At 37.1% G+C, this 20010-nt stretch overlaps 1 protein-coding gene across 39 annotated transcripts in view; it reads left to right on the top strand.

Annotated features, from left to right (window-relative positions):
- Positions 1-20010, top strand: part of EIF4G3 (eukaryotic translation initiation factor 4 gamma 3) — a 390720-nt gene that overhangs the window by 119152 nt on the left and 251558 nt on the right. The gene's annotated exons all lie outside the window — the stretch shown is intronic.

The raw sequence follows: 20010 nt of genomic DNA, 5'->3' as shown, positions 1-20010 counted from the left end.
CCTACTCTAAAATTGACCACATAATTGGAAGTAAAGCACTGCTCAACAAATGCAAAACAACTGAAATCATAACAAACAGCCTCTCAGACCATAGTGCAATCAAGTTAGAACTCAGAATTCAGAAACTGACCCAGAACCGCACAGCTTCATGGAAACTGAACAACTGGCTCTTGAATGTTGACTGGGTAAACAATGAAATGAAGGCAGAAATAAAGAAGTTCTTTGAAACCAATGAGAACGAAGACACAACGTGCCAGAACCTCTGGGACACATTTAAAGCAGTCTCTAGAGGAAAGTATATAGCAATAAGTGCCCATATGAGGACAATGGAGAGATCCAAAATTGACACCCTATCGTCAAAATTGAAAGAGCTAGAGGAGCAAGATCAAAAAAACTCAAAACCCAGCAGAAGACAAGAAATAACTAAGATCAGAGCTGAGCTGAAGGAGATTGAGACACGAAAAACCCTTCAAAAAATCAATAAATCCAAGAGCTGGTTTTTTGAAAAGATCAACAAAATAGACAGACCACTAGCCAGATTGATTAAAAATAAAAGAGAGAACAACCAAATAGATGCAATAAAAAATGATAAAGGGGAAATCACCACAGATTCCACAGAAATTCAAACCATCATCAGAGAATATTACAAACAACTCTATGCGCATAAACTAGTAAACCTGGAAGAAATGAATAAATTCCTGGACTCCTGTGTCCTCCCAAGCCTAAACCAGGAGGAAGCTGAAACTATGAATAGACCAATAACAAGGTCTGAAGTCGAGGCAGCAATTAAGAGCCTACCACACAAAAAAAGCCCAGGTCCAGACGGGTTCACAGCCGAACTCTACCAGACACACAAGGAGGAGCCGGTACCATTCCTTCTAAAACTATTTCAAACAATCTAAAAAGAGGGAATCCTTCCCAAATCATTTTATGAGACCAACATCATCCTGATACCAAAACCCGGCAGAGACCCAACGAGAAAAGAAAACTTCAGGCCAATATCCATGATGAACATAGATGCAAAAATCTTCAATAAAATATTGGCAAGCCGATTGCAACAGCAAATCAAAAAACTTATTCATCATGATCAAGTAGGATTCATCCCAGGGATGCAAGGCTGGTTCAACATACGCAAGTCTATCAACGTAATTCACCACATAAACAGAACCAAAAACAAAAACCACATGATTATCTCAATTGACGCAGAGAAGGCATTTGACAAAATTCAACAGCCCTTTATGCTAAAAACCCTCAATAAACTCGGTATCGATGGAACGTATCTCAAAGTAATAAAAGCTATTTATGACAAACCAACAGCCAATATCATACTGAATGGGCAAAAACTGGAAGCATTCCCTTTAAAATCTGGCACTAGACAAGGATGCCCTCTCTCACCACTCCTATTCAATATAGTACTGGAAGTTCTAGCCAGAGCAATCAGGCAAGAAAAAGAAATAAAGGGTATTCAAATAGGAAAGGTGGAAGCCAAATTGTCTCTATTTGCAGACGACATGATAGTATACCTAGAAGACCCCATCATCTCAGCCCAAAAACTCCTGAAACTGATAAGCAACTTCAGCAAAGTCTCAGGATATAAAATCAATGTGCAAAAATCACAAGCATTCGTCTACACCAATAACAGACTTAAAGAAAGCCAAATCAAGAACGAACTGCCATTCGCAATTGCTACAAAAAGAATAAAATACCTTGGAATACAACTCACAAGGAACGTAAGGGACCTCTTCAAGGAGAACTACAAACCACTGCTCAACGAAATCAGAGAGGACACAAACAGATGGAGAAACATTCCATGTTCATGGTTAGGAAGAATTAACATCGTGAAAATGGCTATACTGCCCAAAGTAATTTACAGAATCAATGCTATCCCCATCAAGCTACCATTGACTTTCTTCACAGAACTGGAAAAAACCACCATGAACTTCATATGGAACCAAAAGAGAGCCCGCATAGCCAAGTCAATTCTAAGCAAAAAGAACACAGCGGGGGGCATCACACTATCGGATTTCAAACTATACTACAAGGCTACAGTAATCAAAACAGCATGGTACTGGTACCAAAACAGAGATATAGACCAATGGAACAAAACAGAGGCACCGGAGGCAACACAATATACATACAACTATACAATCTTTGATAAACCCGACAAAAACAAGCAATGGGGCAAGGATTCCATGTTTAACAAATGGTGTTGGGAAAACTGGCTAGCCATGTGCAGAAAGCAGAAACTGGACCCCTTCCTGACACCTTACACTAAAATTAACTCCAGATGGATTAAAGACTTAAACATAAGACCTGGCACCATAAAAACCCTAGAAGGAAATCTAGGCAAAACCATCCAGGACATAGGAGTAGGCAAGGACTTCATGAACAAAACACCAAAAGCATTGGCAACAAAAGCCAAAATAGACAAATGGTACCTAATGAAACTCCACAGCTTCTGCACGGCAAAAGAAACAGTCACTAGAGTGGATCGGCAACCAACAGAATGGGAAAAAATTTTTGCAGTTTACCCATCTGACAAAGGGCTGATATCCAGAATTTACAAAGAACTCAAACAGATTACAGGAAAAAAACAAACAAGCCCATTCAAAAGTGGGCAAAGGATATGAACAGATACTTTACGAAAGAAGACATATATGAGGCCAACAATCATATGAAAAAATGCTCATCGTCACTGGTCATCAGAGAGATGCAAATCAAAACCACATTGAGATACCATCTCACGCTAGTTAGAATGGCGATCATTAAATCTGGAGACAACAGATGCTGGAGAGGATGTGGAGAAAAAGGAACACTTTTACACTGTTGGTGGGAGTGTAAATTAGTTCAACCATTGTGGAAGACAGTGTGGCGATTCCTCAAGGCCTTAGAAATAGAAATTCCATTTGACCCAGCAATCCCATTACTGGGTATATATCCAAAAGACTATAAATCGTTCTACTATAAGGACACATGTACACGAATGTTCATTGCAGCACTGTTTACAATAGCAAAGACCTGGAATCAACCCAAATGCCCATTGATAATAGACTGGATTGGAAAAATGTGGCACATATACACCATGGAATATTATGCAGCAATCAGAAATGATGAGTTCGTGTCGTTTGTAGGGACATGGATGAATCTGGAGAACATCATCCTCAGCAAACTGACACAAGAACAGAAAATGAAACACCGCATATTCTCACTCATAGGTGGGTGATGAAAAATGAGAACACATGGACACAGAAAGGGGAGTACTAAACACTGGGGTCTATTGGGGGGAAAAGGGGAGGGCCAGTGGGAGGGGGAGGTGGGGAGAGATGGCCTGGGGAGAAATGCCAAATGTGGGTGAAGGGGAGAAGAAAAGCAAAGCACACCGCCATGTGTGTACCTATGCAACTGTCTTGCATGCTCTGCTCATGTACCCCAAAACCTATAATTCAATAAAAAATTAAAAAAAAAAAAAAAAAGAAACTATGAAAATGTTGTTATCTTCGAACTATGGGATATTCCCTTCTCAGCAATTTTATGAAGTGTATGTACTTTATTAAAACAATTGATATGGACCACTTTTAACTAAAATGAGTCATAGGAAATTAGTTGTTAATAACTAGTTGTGTGGTAAATGGAGTTTTAATTATTTTAAGGAAAAAGAAACAAAGACCATTAGTATCTCCGGGCATGGATTTATTATTGCCATGAAGTTGGTGGCATGAATAGAAAGATCAGTTTTTCCTGTAAACTTTAATAGACACTGGAGCATTTAACTTCAACTTCATATAATTCCCTTTTTATCTTTTAAAAACACATCTGGCTGTCAGAGGAATTCTGTAGGAAAGAAATCGTGAAGGATTAGAAACTGTTCTTTGTGCATTTAAACTGTCATTCTGTGGATGCTTAATTGCCATATAGAATGCAGAATACAAGATTTAAAAGGTGTTTAGTTTCTTTAGCTGTTACCAATCCCAGAGAACTTTTGACTATGTTAATTTCTTATGGCTCTAACATTTCTGTGTTAATATTTTACATATCTAATGTAAATCAGTGGTATATTGTTATTCTTTATTTGTTCAATAACCATTTGTTTAGTAACTTTATTTAAAAAAAATTTTTTTTTTTTTTACCTTTTTCCACATGAGTGGACTGAGTCTGCAGGGCCTGGCCTCTTATCCTTTTCCCTGCCCCCCGCAGCCCATAACTTTTTAAAACAGAATAATCAGTCAGGACGAGGTATCAAGTATTTATTTATTTGTTAGTATTAATTTTCTTTTGAGACAGAGTCTTACTCTCGCCCAGTGGTATGATCATGGCTCACTGCAGCCTTGACCTCCTGGACTCAGTTGGCCCTCTCCCACCTCAGCCTCTTCAGTGGCCACAACCTCCAGCTAATTTTTTTATTTTTATTAGATATAGGGTTTTGCCATGTTTCCTAGGCTGGTCAAGTATTTATATTAAACTTGCTTCAAGGATTAGACTCTGAAAGACCAATTTAGAGATTGTTTTCTTGATAAAGACATAGAAAAGGAAAGAGATACAGTCATGCATTCTGTAATGACGTTTAGGTCAGTGACAGAAGGTCCCAGTGGTACCATAAGATTTTTACCATATTTTTACTGTACCTTTTCTGTATTTACATATTCAAATACTTAGCATTGTGTTACAGTTGCCTACAGTATTCAGTAGAGTAACATGCTGTACAGATTTTTAGCCTAGGAGCAATAGGCTATATCGTATAACCTATAGGTGGTAGGCTGTGCCTTCTAGGTTTGCACAGCAACTAAATCACATAAAAATGTGTCTCTCAGAGTGTAGCCATGTTGTTTAGCCACACATGATTATATAATATTGAAATGTGTGACTAAAGATAATTTGGCTGCATTGGCTGGGAAGCTTTCTGGAGGATAACTCATTAACATCTGTGAAAATTGGTCAAGTATTTTATCAGGAGTCCTAATAATTTTTTTAGAAGAAGCTAAGAAATTTTATAAAATAAGTTTAACCCAGGTCATATTTAGGGGCAGATTTATTTTGTCATTGTTATGTGTTGGGTTAGGTTCTGTAGGAGAAAAGACAGTGGAAAAGAGGGTTCTCATACTTTATATTCTTACACTTTGGCTGGAAAGACAAAATACACTCAAAAATTGGTGAGTAGCTGAAAGAATTAGCAGAAAGAAATTGTTCAACACTTGATTGGAAGTGAAGAAAGTCAAACCCAAACCGTAACACTGAACAAAAGCAAGCTCCTGTGATTTAGACAAAGCAGATACTGTATCATTGAGCCAGTCATCCAAAGTTTTTTCTTGACTACACAAATACATCGTTATGATGAACATCAAGTTTTATGCAAAGATATACTTAATATTTATGAAGTGTCAATAAAGCTCTAAACTAGTCTGTATACTTTTCTGCATCTACATTTGCCATCATGCAGTTATGATTTTTGGTTGCTACCAGCATTCCAGCCTGAGGCTATAAGTTTACTTGTTTGTTATTCAGTCTTTCTAATAATCTTAGATGGACATCGAAACTCAACCAATATTTTGATATTTTTTCTTAGTTCCCTAGTATTCCTCCATACTCCTAAACATATAAACATTTTTCTTCTGTATACCTTCTACTTACCCTTAGAAATTCAGCCCAAATCTCACCTCCCATGAGAGAAATTTCCTAAAACCCTGTTTCCCTAACTGGATTCACACTGCTGCTCCACACTTGCAAGAATAGCAAGACATTCTCTGTCCGTCCTTCTATAAGCATTTGTCTCACTGCACTTAAACTAGACTTCACTTTCAGCTTTCCCACTAGGTTATAAGTACCTTGAGGGCAGGGAGCAGTGAATCCTCTTTGTACTGTGCACAATGCCTTGCTAACAGATACTAGAAAAATGGAAATCCAGAGAAAAGTATGACAGGTGGCTGGGCACAGTGGCTCACGCCTGTAATCCTAGCACTTTGGGAGGTTGAGGCAGGTGAATCACTTGAGGTCAAGAGTTGCAGACCAGCCTGGCCAAGGTCGTGAAAACCTGTCTCTAATACCAAAAGTAAATTAGCTGGGCATGGTGGCAGGCCTCTGTAATCCCAGCTACTTGGAAGGCTGAGGCAGGAGAATTGCCTGAACCCAGGAGGTGGAGGTTTCAGTGAGCTGAGATAGCGCCACTGCATTCCAGTCTGGGCAATGGAGCAAGACTCTGTCCCCCCCTCCAAAAAATGAAAAGTATGACAGGAAAAATATGACCCATGATGTTGTTAACAAAAAAGACTCATAACACCCATTTTAACATGATCCTTGAAGTTCTTTTGCTGTGCACTTAAAAATAAAAGTTGATACCAGTGCACCATAAATTCCTGTCCTGCTTTCTTTACCTAAAATTATACCATAAGCAACTTCTCATTTTTAAAATATGTTTTTCTAGGCTGAGGGTGGTGGCTCATGCCTGTAATCTTGGCACTTTGGGAGGCCAAGTCAGGCCTATCATGAGGTCAAGAGATGGAAACCACCCTGGCCAACATGGTGAAACCCCATCTCGACTAAAAATACAAGAATTAGCTGGGCGTGGTGGCATGTGCATGTAGTCCCAGCTACTCGGGAGGCTGAGGCAGGAGAATAGCTTGAACCTAGTTGGCAGAGGTTGCAGTGAGCCGAGATTGCACCACTGCACTCCAGTCTGGTGACAGAGTGAGACTCTGTCTCAAAGCAAATTTTGTTTTTCTAAATATATATTTTAAGAATGTATTTACTTGTTCTCCAATGACTTATGTGTTTTTTACTCTTACAGTGTTCAAGCAACTGTCAAATAATTTCTTGGGATCCATTAATTTTTTGTTTTTTTCTTAATGCTCTCAGCAGAATCAATGTTCTTTTCAAAATACTGTCTCTAACTTTTGATCTGAACTGAACCTTTGTTGTTCTCAAGGTCTAAGTCAGGTGCCACCAAACCTTTCCATATTCTTCTCAGATCTGGTTATTTTTTATTTTTCAGCAGTGCTTTAAATACATCTCCTATTAGCTGCATGTGGCAGCATGTGCCTGTAGTCCCAGCTACCCTAGAGTCTGAGGTGAAAAGATCGATTGAGGTTGGGAGGTAGAGGTTGCAGTGAGTTGTGATTGTGTCACTGCATTCTAGCTTGGGGGACAAAGTGAGACCCTGTCTCAGTAAAATAAAGTATATATTCTATGATATTTATCATATAACTATTATGATGGCAGTGTTGGTGAAATTAGGAATCATATCAAATTGGTTTGGATTGCTGTGTGGTATCTCCTATTCATTATATTCTGTCTCAGTATCAGCAGACCCATTATTTTAAAAAAAAATCTGTCTACTGTTTGTGTCTTCTCTGTGGTGCTAGGTCCATATGGATCCTGAGAGTACTGATATTGGTTTGATTGTTCCTTAGTCATCTTTTGCCTATATTTTAAAATTCTGAGATTCTGACTTTGATTTAATTCTAGTTTAGGACATTACTGATTTATTCTCCGATGGTCTTGTTTTTTTCTTTTAGAATTACAAGCAGAGGCTAGGAGTAGTGGCTCATGCTGTAAACCCAGCATTTTGAGAGGCTGAGGCAGGAGAATTGCTTGATCCCAGGACCAGGCTGGGCAGCATAGTGAGGCCCTGTCTCTCCAAAAAATAAAAAACTTTAGGCTGGGCATGGTGGCTTATGCCTGTAATCCCAGCACTTTGGGAGGCTGGGGTGGTTGGATCACTTCAGGTTGGGAGTTCAAGACCAGCCTGATTAACATGGTGAAACCCCATCTCTACTAAATATACAAAAATTAGCCAGACATCATGGCAGGCGCCTGTAATCTCAGCTACTCAGGAGGCTGAGGGAGAATTGCTTGAACCCAGGAGGTGGAGGTTGCAGTGAACTGAAGTCATGCCATTGTGCTCCAGCCTGGGCAACAAGAGCGAAACTGTCTCAGAAAAAAAAAAATAGTAATAGCCCCATGTAGTGGCACACACATGTAGTTTTAACTACTTGGGAGGCCGAGACAGGGGGATTGCGTGAGCCCTGGAGTTTGAGGTTGTCACGAGCAATGATCACACCACTGTGCTTCAGCCTGAGTGAAAGAGCAAGACCCTGCCTTAGAAACAAACAAACAAAAAACAAGCAGAGAGGCCGGTTGCAGTAGGTCAGGCCTGTAATCTCACTACTTTGGGAGGCGAAGGTGGGTGGCTGACTTGTACCAGCCTGGCCATCATGAGGAAATGTTGTCTCTATTAAAAATACAAAAATAAGCTAGGCATGATGGCATGTGCCTGTAGTCCTGACTACTTGGGAGGCTGAGGCAAGATAATTGCTTGAATTCAGAAGGTGGAGGTTGCAATGAGCCAAGGTGGTGCCATTGCACTCCAGCCTGGGTGACAGAAGTGAGACTCTGTCCCAAAGAAAACACACACACACACACACACACAGAAATAAACCATATTGATTACATAAGGAGAGTGAGGACAGCCTTGAGTACGTAACAATTGACATTGACAAAATTGATCCAGAAATAAATTTTAGCTTTTCCTTTTGCCATCTTTCTCGTGTAAGTTTCAGACTTTTTCATCTGAAATGTGCTAGTTTTGAGAGTTAGCTTAGATGCTATGAGGAATGTTAGTAATGAGAACCTACCTCTAGATTTACATGCCTAGCCTTGACTGCTCTCCTGAGCTTAGGATCATATATTCAACACACTACTTATTATTTCCATTTGAGTATCTAATAAGCATCTAAAACTACTTGTGATTACCCCTTTCCCTTTGTCTATTCTGCCTGTAATGCTGTCTCACAGTAATACAGGTTGAACATTCTGATCCAAAAATATAAAATGTTTCACAATCTGAAAGTTATAGAGTGCTGACATGATGCTCAAGGAAAATGCCCATTAGAGCATTCGTATTTTGGATTTTTGGATTAGGGATGCTGAACTGGTACTATGCATATATTCAGAAATAAACAAAAACTGAAATACTTCTGATACCAAGCATTTTGGATTATGAATACTTTCCCTTCCCACCTAATCTTTCAAGCCATAAACTTAAAATCCATCTCTGATATTCATAAGCTATCACTTTCAAGTATATTGTATAATGTATTTAATTATTATGTCAGTTATTATTTCAGCTACACTATAAACTCCAGAAATGCAGGGATTTTTTAGTCTTTCTTACATTGATATATCCCATGCTCTTAGAACAATGCTTGGCATAAAGTTTTCAATAAATATATATTAAATGAATGAATGAGTGAATCAGTCTACATTCCTTTCTATGCCACCTGCTCAAATGATCTTGTTACTGCTGTGTTCTAAGCCACCATCAGTTGTGGCCAGGATTATTGCAGTAGTCTTTTTTTTGTTGTTGTTTTTAAGAGACAGGATGTTGCTATGTTGACCAGGCTGCAATGCAATGACTTTTCACAGGCATGGTAACGGTGCCTTGCAGCCCTGAATTGCAGGGCCTCTTGCCTTAAGCTCCCAAGTAGCTGGGACTATAGGTGTGAGCCACTGTGGCCTGGCTTGGTAGCTTTTAAGTAATCTCTCTGCTTCCGTTCTTGTATTCTTCAGTTCTTATTCTTACGGAGCAACCAAAATGATCTTTGGAAAACATCAGATCTTTTCATACTCCGGCTTAAAACTTCCAGTGGGTTCCTTCCCACTCATGTTAGAATAAAACCCAAAGTCCTTATTGTGCCAACAAGAACTTAAATATATGTTGTTTAAGTGTTAAGTTTGTAATTTATTTCTTGATTAATTCAAATAACTGATAAATTACCTAGTCACAGCAATGATACCCTATTAATATTCATTGGTCTCCCTCATTCTTCAGAGGAGGGAATTATTCAAGGTGTGTACACCAGGTACGGTTATACTAAGATTCTGAGTCCACCCTCAGCCAGGTGTGGTGGCACATGCCTGTAATTTCAGCACTTTGGAGGGCAGAGGTAGGCGGACCCCTTGAGTCCAGAAGTTTAAGACCAGCCTGGGCAACATGGCAAAATCTTCTCTACAAAAAATAAAAAATTAGCTGGGTGTGGTAGCGGGTGCCTATAGTCCCAGCTACTCAGCAGACTGAGGAGGGAGGATCACTTGAGTCTGGGAGGTAGGTGGAGCCTGCAGTGAGCGGAGATGGGCCCACTACACTCCTGCCTAGGTGATACAGACCCTGTCTCAATAAAAAAAAGTTTGCCCTTGACCCTCAAGGATTCACATTTGGTTTACTTTTTGTTAACCTTTGATAGCTAGACATTTTTGGAAGTGTTTCTTTCTTACTCGTTTATTTTTTAATTTCTTAGTAAATGTTACTGATCCTGCAATGTTAACATTTTCTTGTTTCTGTTGGACAGTTACTAAATAAGAAAAGCAACCTTCAGAATTAAACCCAGTGCCGACAAAGTCTATAGTAGAACATAAATGGTGTGTGTTTGCTTGAGTTTTTAATTATTACTTGAATTAATTATTACTTGAATCATATGAAATTACCTTTTCTTTTTTAAGGTTAAAATATACTTGAATATCTGGAAATCTGGAATTTCATGTAATTCAACCTATTAAGTATAGGTAAGAGTAGAGCAAGGAGGAATGCTATTTTCTTTCTCTTTTTTTCTTAGTGGTTGGGGATTGGCAATGATATTAACAGAATTCGAATAGTGTCATGTGTAAGTAAAACTTGCTAGTATCCACTGTAGTGCTCCTTTTAGTTGAGCAGACCAGCTTTTATTTAGTTCCCAGTAACTGTCAGTTTTGGGAAATAAATGATGTGAAGGAATAACTAGGATGATACAAAGTATTAATGAAGGGAATATCTTATCTATTCTGCTGCTTGAGGAGCATAGATTATAGAAATTACCCATGTAAGAAAAGCTTTGGGATCCTTCCAAACTACCCAGAATTGAAGTTGGTCATTTCCGTGTATGAGTTGCAGCTGCTGAAATGTCTTTAGATGACCTCACTAAATAAACTTTATCTTTGGGATTAAAAAAGTAAGGGATGTCTCACACATAAACCATGTGTCTTTTGCCTTTATGTGAATCATTTGTTGCTGAAAAATTAATTTACCTTATAGGAATCCTGGAGTTTCTTGTTACCTTTTAGTAACTGATTAATTACTATACTTTTAAAAGCAGTATGTTTTATTATTCATATGATATAAAATATATACAATATTATATATACTATATAAAAACATAGTGCTTTGTGTGTGTTATATTTAACAATATATCTATATTTAGTCAATGCCTATTTATGTAGAATCCAGTCACAAGTTTATATCTGAGTATTTATAGAAAGTTTGGCCAGGTGTGGTGGCTTATACCTGTAAACCTGGCACTTTGGGAAGCTGAGGTAGGAAGATCACTTGAGTCTCAGAGTTTGAGACCAGACTGGGCAACACGGCGAGAACTTGTCTCTACAAAAAAAAAAAAAAAGAAGAAGAAAGAAAAATTACTGAGCATGGTGGCATGCACCTGTAGTCCCAGCTCTACTCGGAGACTGAGGTGGGTGGATCACTTGAGCCTGGGAGATAGAGGCTGCAATGAGCTGTGATCACACCACTGCACTCCATCCTGGGCAACACAGTGAGACCCCATCTCTTAAAAAAAAATTCAAAAATCAAGTTTATATTTGATGATGATCATGAGATACCCCTACAGCCATGTCCACACTTTGGCTGCCTGTATATTTAGTATACCAATATATGGTTTATTTAGCTTGTACTGTGTTTGGGAAGTCAGAACAATTTCATGCAGAAAGCCTTATTTTTGGTTACTCTTGAAAATTTTGAAGAAGTAGCACTACTTATTTGGAATTTCTGCATGGCAGTACTTGACTGCAGGAGAGTATCTTAGTATCTGCTGCCCTCTGGGAAGTGACCATTCTCTATGGTTTTCCATAGTCCTTAATTTCTGTGGTTTATATCTGGCCAATTTTTTCCCATTTTCCCATTATGTTTCCTCCAGGGGGTATTTCCCTTGCTCTGGAGTCATTTAAGAATGATCATATTAAGGAAACTTTGTTTTGCATGTTTTATTTATTATTTGAAAATTGTGGTTTATATATTATAGTTCTTACTTGGCCAGAATGTAATCAAATCCAGTAAGTTAGAGTTAGATAAATAAACTTTATACCTAATGACTAATCTTGATTTGCATAATCTTTATGGTTTACCTTAAAAATTTTAAAAGATCCCTCAAGTTAATATTGGTCAGCAACCACCAAATATCATTAATTATATAGATTATTTTTCGGTGGAAATCTTGAATGAATATTCACTAGCTAGTTGAAGTTTTCAGAATCAGAATTTTAGAGCTTTTCTTTCTTGCAGCTGTATTTCCTTTTAAGTCTTCTTTCTACTCTGAAGAGTAATAGTGTCATACCAATGAAAGTGATATTTTATCACAGTTGTTAGTAGTTTGCTTGTTTTGTCTTTAATCTTGTTTTTGAGGTAGGCGGTTTAGAAGAGGATTAAAGTACACATTAATAAAAGTACATAAAACTTAAAGGTAGAGTTTAACAAATAATTTAAAAGCAAAAAAAAAAAGTTTTAAATAGGTTTTTAAAAATCACTATATGGGACAGCACGGTGGCTCCACGCCTGTAATCTCAGCACTTTGAGAGGGTGAGGCAGGCAGATCACGAGGTCAAGAGATTAAGACTATCCTGGCCAACATGGTGGAACCTCCGTCTCTTCTAAAAATACAAAAATTAGCTGAACTTGATGGGGTGTGCCTGTAGTCCCAGCTACTTGGGAGGCTGAGGTAAGAGAATGGCTTAAACCCAGGAGCAGGAGGGTGCAGTGAGCCAAGATCGCGTCACTGCATTCCAGCCTGGCAACAGAGTGAGACTCTCTGTCTTAGAAAAAAGTTACATGGGCTTTTTTGTCATAATTTCTTCTCTCCCCACAAATAATACTATCTGCCTTTTAAAAGTCATTTCTTGCTTCTCTTTATAGTGTTGCTAAACATGTATACTTCTGTTGACTAATATGGTTAAGTTTTGTCTGTTTTGGATATTTGGATAAATGGAATCATACTTTCTATATTTGTCTTAATCTTTTACTCAGTACCATTTATGAGGGTCATCTAAATTGTGTTATACTAGTTTTTTATTCTGTTTTTGTATAGGAAAATTTTCTGTGTATGAAAATTTCATTATTGATCACTTAATGAACAATTGGGTTGTTTCCAATTTTTGGTTATTAAAACAATGTAATGATGAACATTTTTGTACATGTACCCTGGTGCACATTTTTTTTATTTTCTCCCAGATGTATACCTAGAAGTGGAATGGCTGGGTTATAGGGTATGACTGTTTCCAAGCTTACCAGTTAATGCCAACTTGCTTCCCAAAGAGACTGTACCAGTTTGCATTTCTACCAGCAAGAGAATAAGAATTTTGGAAGCCCCACATTATTACCAGTGCAAAAATATAGTATCTGTAAGAAACAAAACTTCTCTTGGGCATATTTTCTTTTAAATGTAATAAGCAGTACACACAAACACATATTGCAGTACAAGAAATGGTTGATTTATTTTGCCTACAATTAATATTAACGAAAAGAGAAAAATTTATTTAGCTTTGGAGGTAGTTAAGTAGTTGCTGTTATCAGCTGTTCTGAGCTCCTTCCCAGCCTTCATGGTTGAGATGTTAGCAATATCTTTCAAATAACAGGAAAATATACGTTGTTTTCTTTGCATGAGAACTTCTTGCTACTACCTTTAAAGAAGATGGATTTCAACAGTATGACCTGAAATTGAACAGGTTAGCCAGAGAGAAGAACCCTTAGCTAGAGAGCAGAAGATTCAGTAATTATTAATTTAGGAATATTTTGCAAGAGGTATTTAAATTTTAGTGTAAATTTGATTTTTATCTATAACAATTTTGTTAGCCTTTGTGCCATTTCTTTGGGATAATATTTTGTTAACTATTTCTATTCTGTATAATTTCTAGTTAAAGATGGTATACCTTTTTCCGTGTCAGAGACATTAAGCCCTGTAAAAATACGTTAAAAGCAAATATGGGACGCCTAATGCACTGTGACATATGTAATAGGGGATCTTATTTAAATTGAATAGAGCACAATGAAGCTGAGAGATTTTTTTTATGTGTAACATCCTGTTTCTAGGAAGAATTTCTTAGAAATTCTAGTTCTTTTATTATTTTGATATAGACTTATTTTCTTTGGCCTACTTTTATTAGTAGACATCCCCAAATTTGGGAAGACGTGCCCTTCTAGAATATCTGATACCAAAGGATTACTAGTTTGGCAGAACTATTTAGGAGTAGCAAAGAATGCATACCATAGGCATATGCCCATGAAAGTTGTTTTTCATTGGTGTTTCTTTTCAGCAAGCTTTTTGTGTAGCAAGAGCATAGCACTTTTGGCTTTGGCAAAAATGCCTTTTTTCTTTCTCTCAAACATTTGTGTTTTATGGTACGATATAATAGTTTTCGGACAAACCAATGAATACTAATTTTATATGTAATGATTTAAATTGTTCTTTCAGTATTCTTTACTGTAGGTCAGTACCTCTTTAGTATATGTCAGTACCTCTTTATAGTTCTGTAAGAAACATAGCTTACAGTCTTTACAGTTCTGAAGATATATTTTTCCTTTATTATTCCTAATTATTTCATATATTTATTTCTGTTGATACCAGTGTACATGTTTATATTTTTAATATATTTAGTTCAGTTATGTTATTTCATTTTCCCATTGGTTGCTATTTTTTTTTTAATTATTTTATTGCATTTTAGGTTTTGGGGTATATGTGCAGAACATGCAAGACAGTTGCATAGGTACACACATGGCAGTGTGTTTTGCTGCCTTCCTCCCCTTCACCCACATTTGGCATTTCTCCTCATGCTATCCCTCCCCAGCTCCCCCTGCCCGCTATCCCTCCCCTATTCCCCCCAATAGACCCCAGTGTGTAGTGCTCCCTTCCCTGTGTCCATGTGTTCTCATTGTTCATCACCCACCTATGAGTGAGAATATGCGGTATTTCATTTTCTGTTCTTGTGTCAATTTGCTGAGAATGATGTTCTCCAGATTCATCCATGTCCCTACAAAGGACACGAACTCATCATTTTTGATTGCTGCATAATATTTCATGTGTATATGTGCCACATTTTCCCAGTCCAGCCTATCATCGATGGGCATTTGGGTTGGTTCCAGGTCTTTGCTATTGTAAACAGTACTGTAGTGAACATTTGTGTGCATGTGTCCTTATAGTAGAACAATTTATAGTCCTTTGGATATATACCCAGTAATGGGATTGCTGGGTCAAATGGAATTTCTATTTCTAGGTCCTTGAGGAATCGCCACACTGTCTTCCACAATGGTTGAACTAATTTACACTCCCACCAGCAGTGTAAAAGTGTTCTTATTTCTCCACATCCTCTCCAGCATCTGTCTCCAGATTTTTTAATGATCACCATTCTAACTGGCGTGAGATGATATCTCAATGTGGTTTTGATTTGCATCTCTCTAATGACCAGTGATGATGAGCATTTTTTCATATGTTTGTTGGCCTCATATATGTCTTCTTTTGTAAAGTGTCTGTTCATATCCTTTGTTCATTTTTGAATGGGCTTGTTTGTTTTTTTCTTGTAAATCTGTTCTTTGCAAATTCTGGATATCAGCCCTTTGTCAGATGGGTAAACTGCAAAAATTTTTTCCCATTCTGTTGGTTGCCGATGCACTCTAGTGACTCTTTCTTTTGCTGTGCAGAAGCTGTGGAGTTTGATTAGGTCCCATTTGTCTATTTTGGCTTTTGTTGCCAATGCTTTTGGTGTTTTAGTCATGAAGTCCTTGCCTACTCCTATGTCCTGAATGGTTTTGCCTAGATTTTCTTCTAGGGTTTTTATGGTGCCAGGTCTTATGTTTAAGTCTTTAATCCATCTGGAGTTAATTTTAGTGTAAGGTGTCAGGAAGGGGTCCAGTTTCTGCTCTCTGCACATGGCTAGCCAGTTTTCCCAACGCCATTTATTAAACAGGGAATCCTTTCCCCATTGCTTGTTTTTGTCAGGTTTATCAAAGATTGTATGGTTGTAGATAATGTTGTATTGCCTCCGATGCCTCTGTTCTGTTCCATTGGTCTATATGTCTGTTTTGGTACCAGTACCATGCTGTTTTGATTACTGTAGCCTTGTAGTATAGTTTGAAGTCCAGTAGGGTGATGCCTCCTGCTGTGTTCTTTTTGCTTAAAATTGACTTGGCTATGCGGGCTCTCTTTTGGTTCCATATGAAGTTCAAGGTGTTTTTTTCCAGTTCTGTGAAGAAAGTCAATGGTAGCTTGATGGGGATAGCATTGAGTCTGTAAATTACTTTGGGCAGTATGGCCATTTTCACAATATTGATTCTTCCTAACCATGAACCTGGAGCGTTTCTCCATCTGTTTGTGTCCTCTCTTATTTTGTTGAGCAGTGGTTTGTAGTTTTCCTTGAAGAGGTCCCTTAATGTTCCTTGGAAGTTGTATTCCTAGATATTTTATTCTCTTTGTAGCAATTGTGAATGGCAGTTCGTTCTTGATTTGGCTCTCTTTAAGTCTGTTATTGGTGTATAGGAATGCTTGTGATTTTTGCACATTTATTTTATATCCTGAGACTTTGCTGAAGTTGCTTATAAGTTTCAGGAGATTTTGGGCTGAGACGATGGGGTCTTCTAGATATACTATCATGTTGTCTGCAAATAGAGACAGTTTGGCTTCCTCCTTTCCTATTTGAATACCCTTTATTTCTTCTTCTTGCCTGATTGCTCTGGCTAGAACTTCCAGTACTATATTGAATAGGAGTGGTGAGAGAGGGCATCCTTGTCTAGTGCCAGATTTCAAAGGGAATGCTTCCAGTTTTTGCCCATTAAGTATGATATTGGTTGTTGGTTTGTCATAAATAGCTTTTATTATTTTGAGATACGTTCCATCAATACCGAGTTTATTGAGGGTTTTTAGCATAAAGGGCTGTTGAATTTTGTCAAAGGCATTCTCTGCATCAATTGAGATAATCATGTGGTTTTTGTTTTTGGTTTTGTTTATGTGGTGAATTACGTTTATAGACTTGCGTATGTTGAACCAGCCTTGCATCCCCGGGATGATCATGATGGATAAGCTTTTTGATGTGCTGTTGCAATTGGCTTGCCGGTATTTTATTGAAGATTTTTGCATCTATGTTTATCATGGATATTGACCTGAAGTTTCCTTTTCTTGTTGAGTCTCTGCTGGGTTTTGGTATCAAGATGATGTTGGTCTCATAAAATGATTTGGGAAGGATTCCGTCTTTTTGGATTGTTTGAAATAGTTTCAGAAGGAATGGTACCAGCTCCTCTTTGTGTGTCTGGTAGAATTCGGCTGTGAACCCATCTGGACCTGGGCTTTTTTTGTGTGGTAGGCTCTTAATTGCTGCCTCAACTTCAGACCTTGTTATTGGTCTATTCATAGTTTCAGCTTCCTCCTGGTTTAGGCTTGGGAGGACACAAGTGTCCAGGAATTTATCCATTTCTTCCAGGTTTATTAGTTTATGTGCATAGAGTTGTTTGTAATATTCTCTGATGATGGTTTGAATTTCTGTGGAATCTGTGGTGATTTCCCCTTTATCGTTTTTTATTGCATCTGTTTGGTTATTCTCTCTTTTCTTTTTTATCAGTCTGGCTAGTGGTCTATTTTGTTGATCTTTTCGAAAAACCAGCTCTTGGTTGCTATTTTTAGCTTTTTTTGCTGTCATCTGAAATGATGCTGGATATGTCTTTAAGTTTCTAATTTCTGAGGTGAAATTTTTTTTAGGGTGTGTACTCTATAGTGAAATAATTTTGAGGTTATGGTTTTCAAACACTTTGTGACACACTGCTCTATAATCCTGGAAACATAGTAAGGTATAGCTATTCACAGTATCTTATGTATGTCCTGTTTCCCTAGATCCCTGCCAGTAATGGGGCAAAGATTGTTTTTTAATTTTACTTTTGTTAGTTTAATTGATAAACATGTAATGTATTTTAATATTTTTGTCAATAGTATTTCAAAACTTTACTATGATTATCATGGACAAATTTTATATTTAATTTTTTATCAGAATAAATTAGAAAAGTGGTCTAAGATAAGATTTTATATAGTTAACTTCTTTGCTCTCCTTTTGTTTTTACTTTATTTCACTGTGCAAAATTTTTCCAATGTTAAAAATGTGTATTCATATTGAGGTTTTACTTTAGCAAAGTATCAAAATAATTTATTCTAAAACATTGGAAATAATATAAATTCATAAGCTTTGTTGGTAAGAAATTTGCTTATAAGCACTCTTTATTTCTGATTATTAATTTTCTAAAGTATATGTTTAAATAGTAATCCAACTTTTCTCCTTTGAAAAATTTCCCTGGTGAGATTTATATATGCTGTAACATTTCATGGTAAACTTTATGCCCTTATAAAATGTAATAGTCACTCAAAATTGGAAACAAAAATTTTCTAAAAAATCATAATCAAGTTATTTCAAAAACAAGGATGAAACTAGATACAATTATTTTAAGTCATAATCTTTGGTCATATTGTGGCGTCATTTATGTGTCTTTTAACCTGTAAGCTTTTGGTTCTTGTTAGTTATGTGTAAGTCCATTTTATTTCAGTATTGGGATAAGGTAGCTGATATTGAAGATGTTTATATCTGTTTAGAGAGTTATAAGTGATTTGCAGGCTAGATTACCAGGAACTAGATTTTCTTCATACCTTTTGACTGAGTGAATTCCAGGCCATTTTTCTTTTTCCTTGGGCAGAGTCTTTAACTTTATGATAAAATTCAGAAGACTAAGAACTAAAAATAGAGAATAGGCCTAATGATGAATTTTAGCATTTCTTTGCATTATGAATAGAGATAGCAATTGTTATTAGTTCCTGTTTACCAATAAAGAACATACATTACTATGTCAGGAATTTGTTTTAATATTTTTATACCTATATTTCGATATAGATCATTTGTTGTTGTAGTCTTCATGTATTTTATGCATTTAGTAACACGATTCTAAGAAGAAGTTCGTATTTTATGCTAGATTGGCAAAGCGTTCATGTTCCTCTCAAATTTAAGAACTGCTTAAGGAGAATGGCTTCTTTCATGTTAGCAGTGGGCAGAACTGCCCATCATTCATGGAAGTTTGCGAAAACCGTTAGTGTTAGTCTGGATTAGACTATGAGAGGGAGGAGCTGGCTAGGACTGATTGGTGGACACTAAATCAGGGGTCTGAATAAAGTGATTTCATACCTGTCATGGGCTGATGAGCAATTTGTTGCTTGCAAAAAATGGAGAAAATAAAATTTTTGGTTACAGAAAAACATGCTGACTATTTTTCAGTTGTATCAATTTGTGATTATTGTATTATATTAGAAAATATAAATGAGAAAAGAAAGAAATTCCTGTAATGCTTTCTGTTGATACTTTGGTGTATCTCCTTATAGATCTTTAAAAATATTATGCATACACGTTTTTAGATGTATGTGTGTGCATTATATTCATACGTAAACAAATATGTGTGTAGAAATATACCTATACATGTGTATGTATATTTAAATGTTCTTTAAAATTTTTTTTTTATTTAAAGAGACAGGGTCTTCCTGTATCACCCAGGTTGTAGTACAGTGATGTGATCATAGCTCACTGTAAGCCTTAAACTCCTGGGCTCAAGCAATCCTCTTGCCTCAGCTTCCCAAGTAGCTGTGTCTACAGGTGGATGCCACCATGCCTTGCTAATTAAAAAAAAAAATTTTTTTAAATAGAGATTAAATGTTGCTGTATTGTCCATGCTGATGTGAAACTTCTGTTCTTAAGAAGTCTTCCTGCCTTGACCTACCAAAGTGCTAGGATTACAGGCAGGCATGAGCCACAGCACCTGGCCAGATGTACATTTTTAAAGACAAAAATGAGATTATGTCCTATCAGTAATTTACCATTATTGGAGTTTAGATTTATTTAGATGTAGTTTAGTAAAATTCACCTTTTTAAGTGTGCACTTCTGTAAGTCTTGACAAGCACAGAGACATTCAGTTC

Source organism: Callithrix jacchus, chromosome 7 (assembly GCF_049354715.1).
Source record: "Callithrix jacchus isolate 240 chromosome 7, calJac240_pri, whole genome shotgun sequence".
Taxonomy (NCBI): Eukaryota; Metazoa; Chordata; class Mammalia; order Primates; family Cebidae; genus Callithrix; species Callithrix jacchus.
Note: the sequence above shows the minus strand (reverse complement) of the source record. Positions and strands in the feature narration are given on the sequence as shown.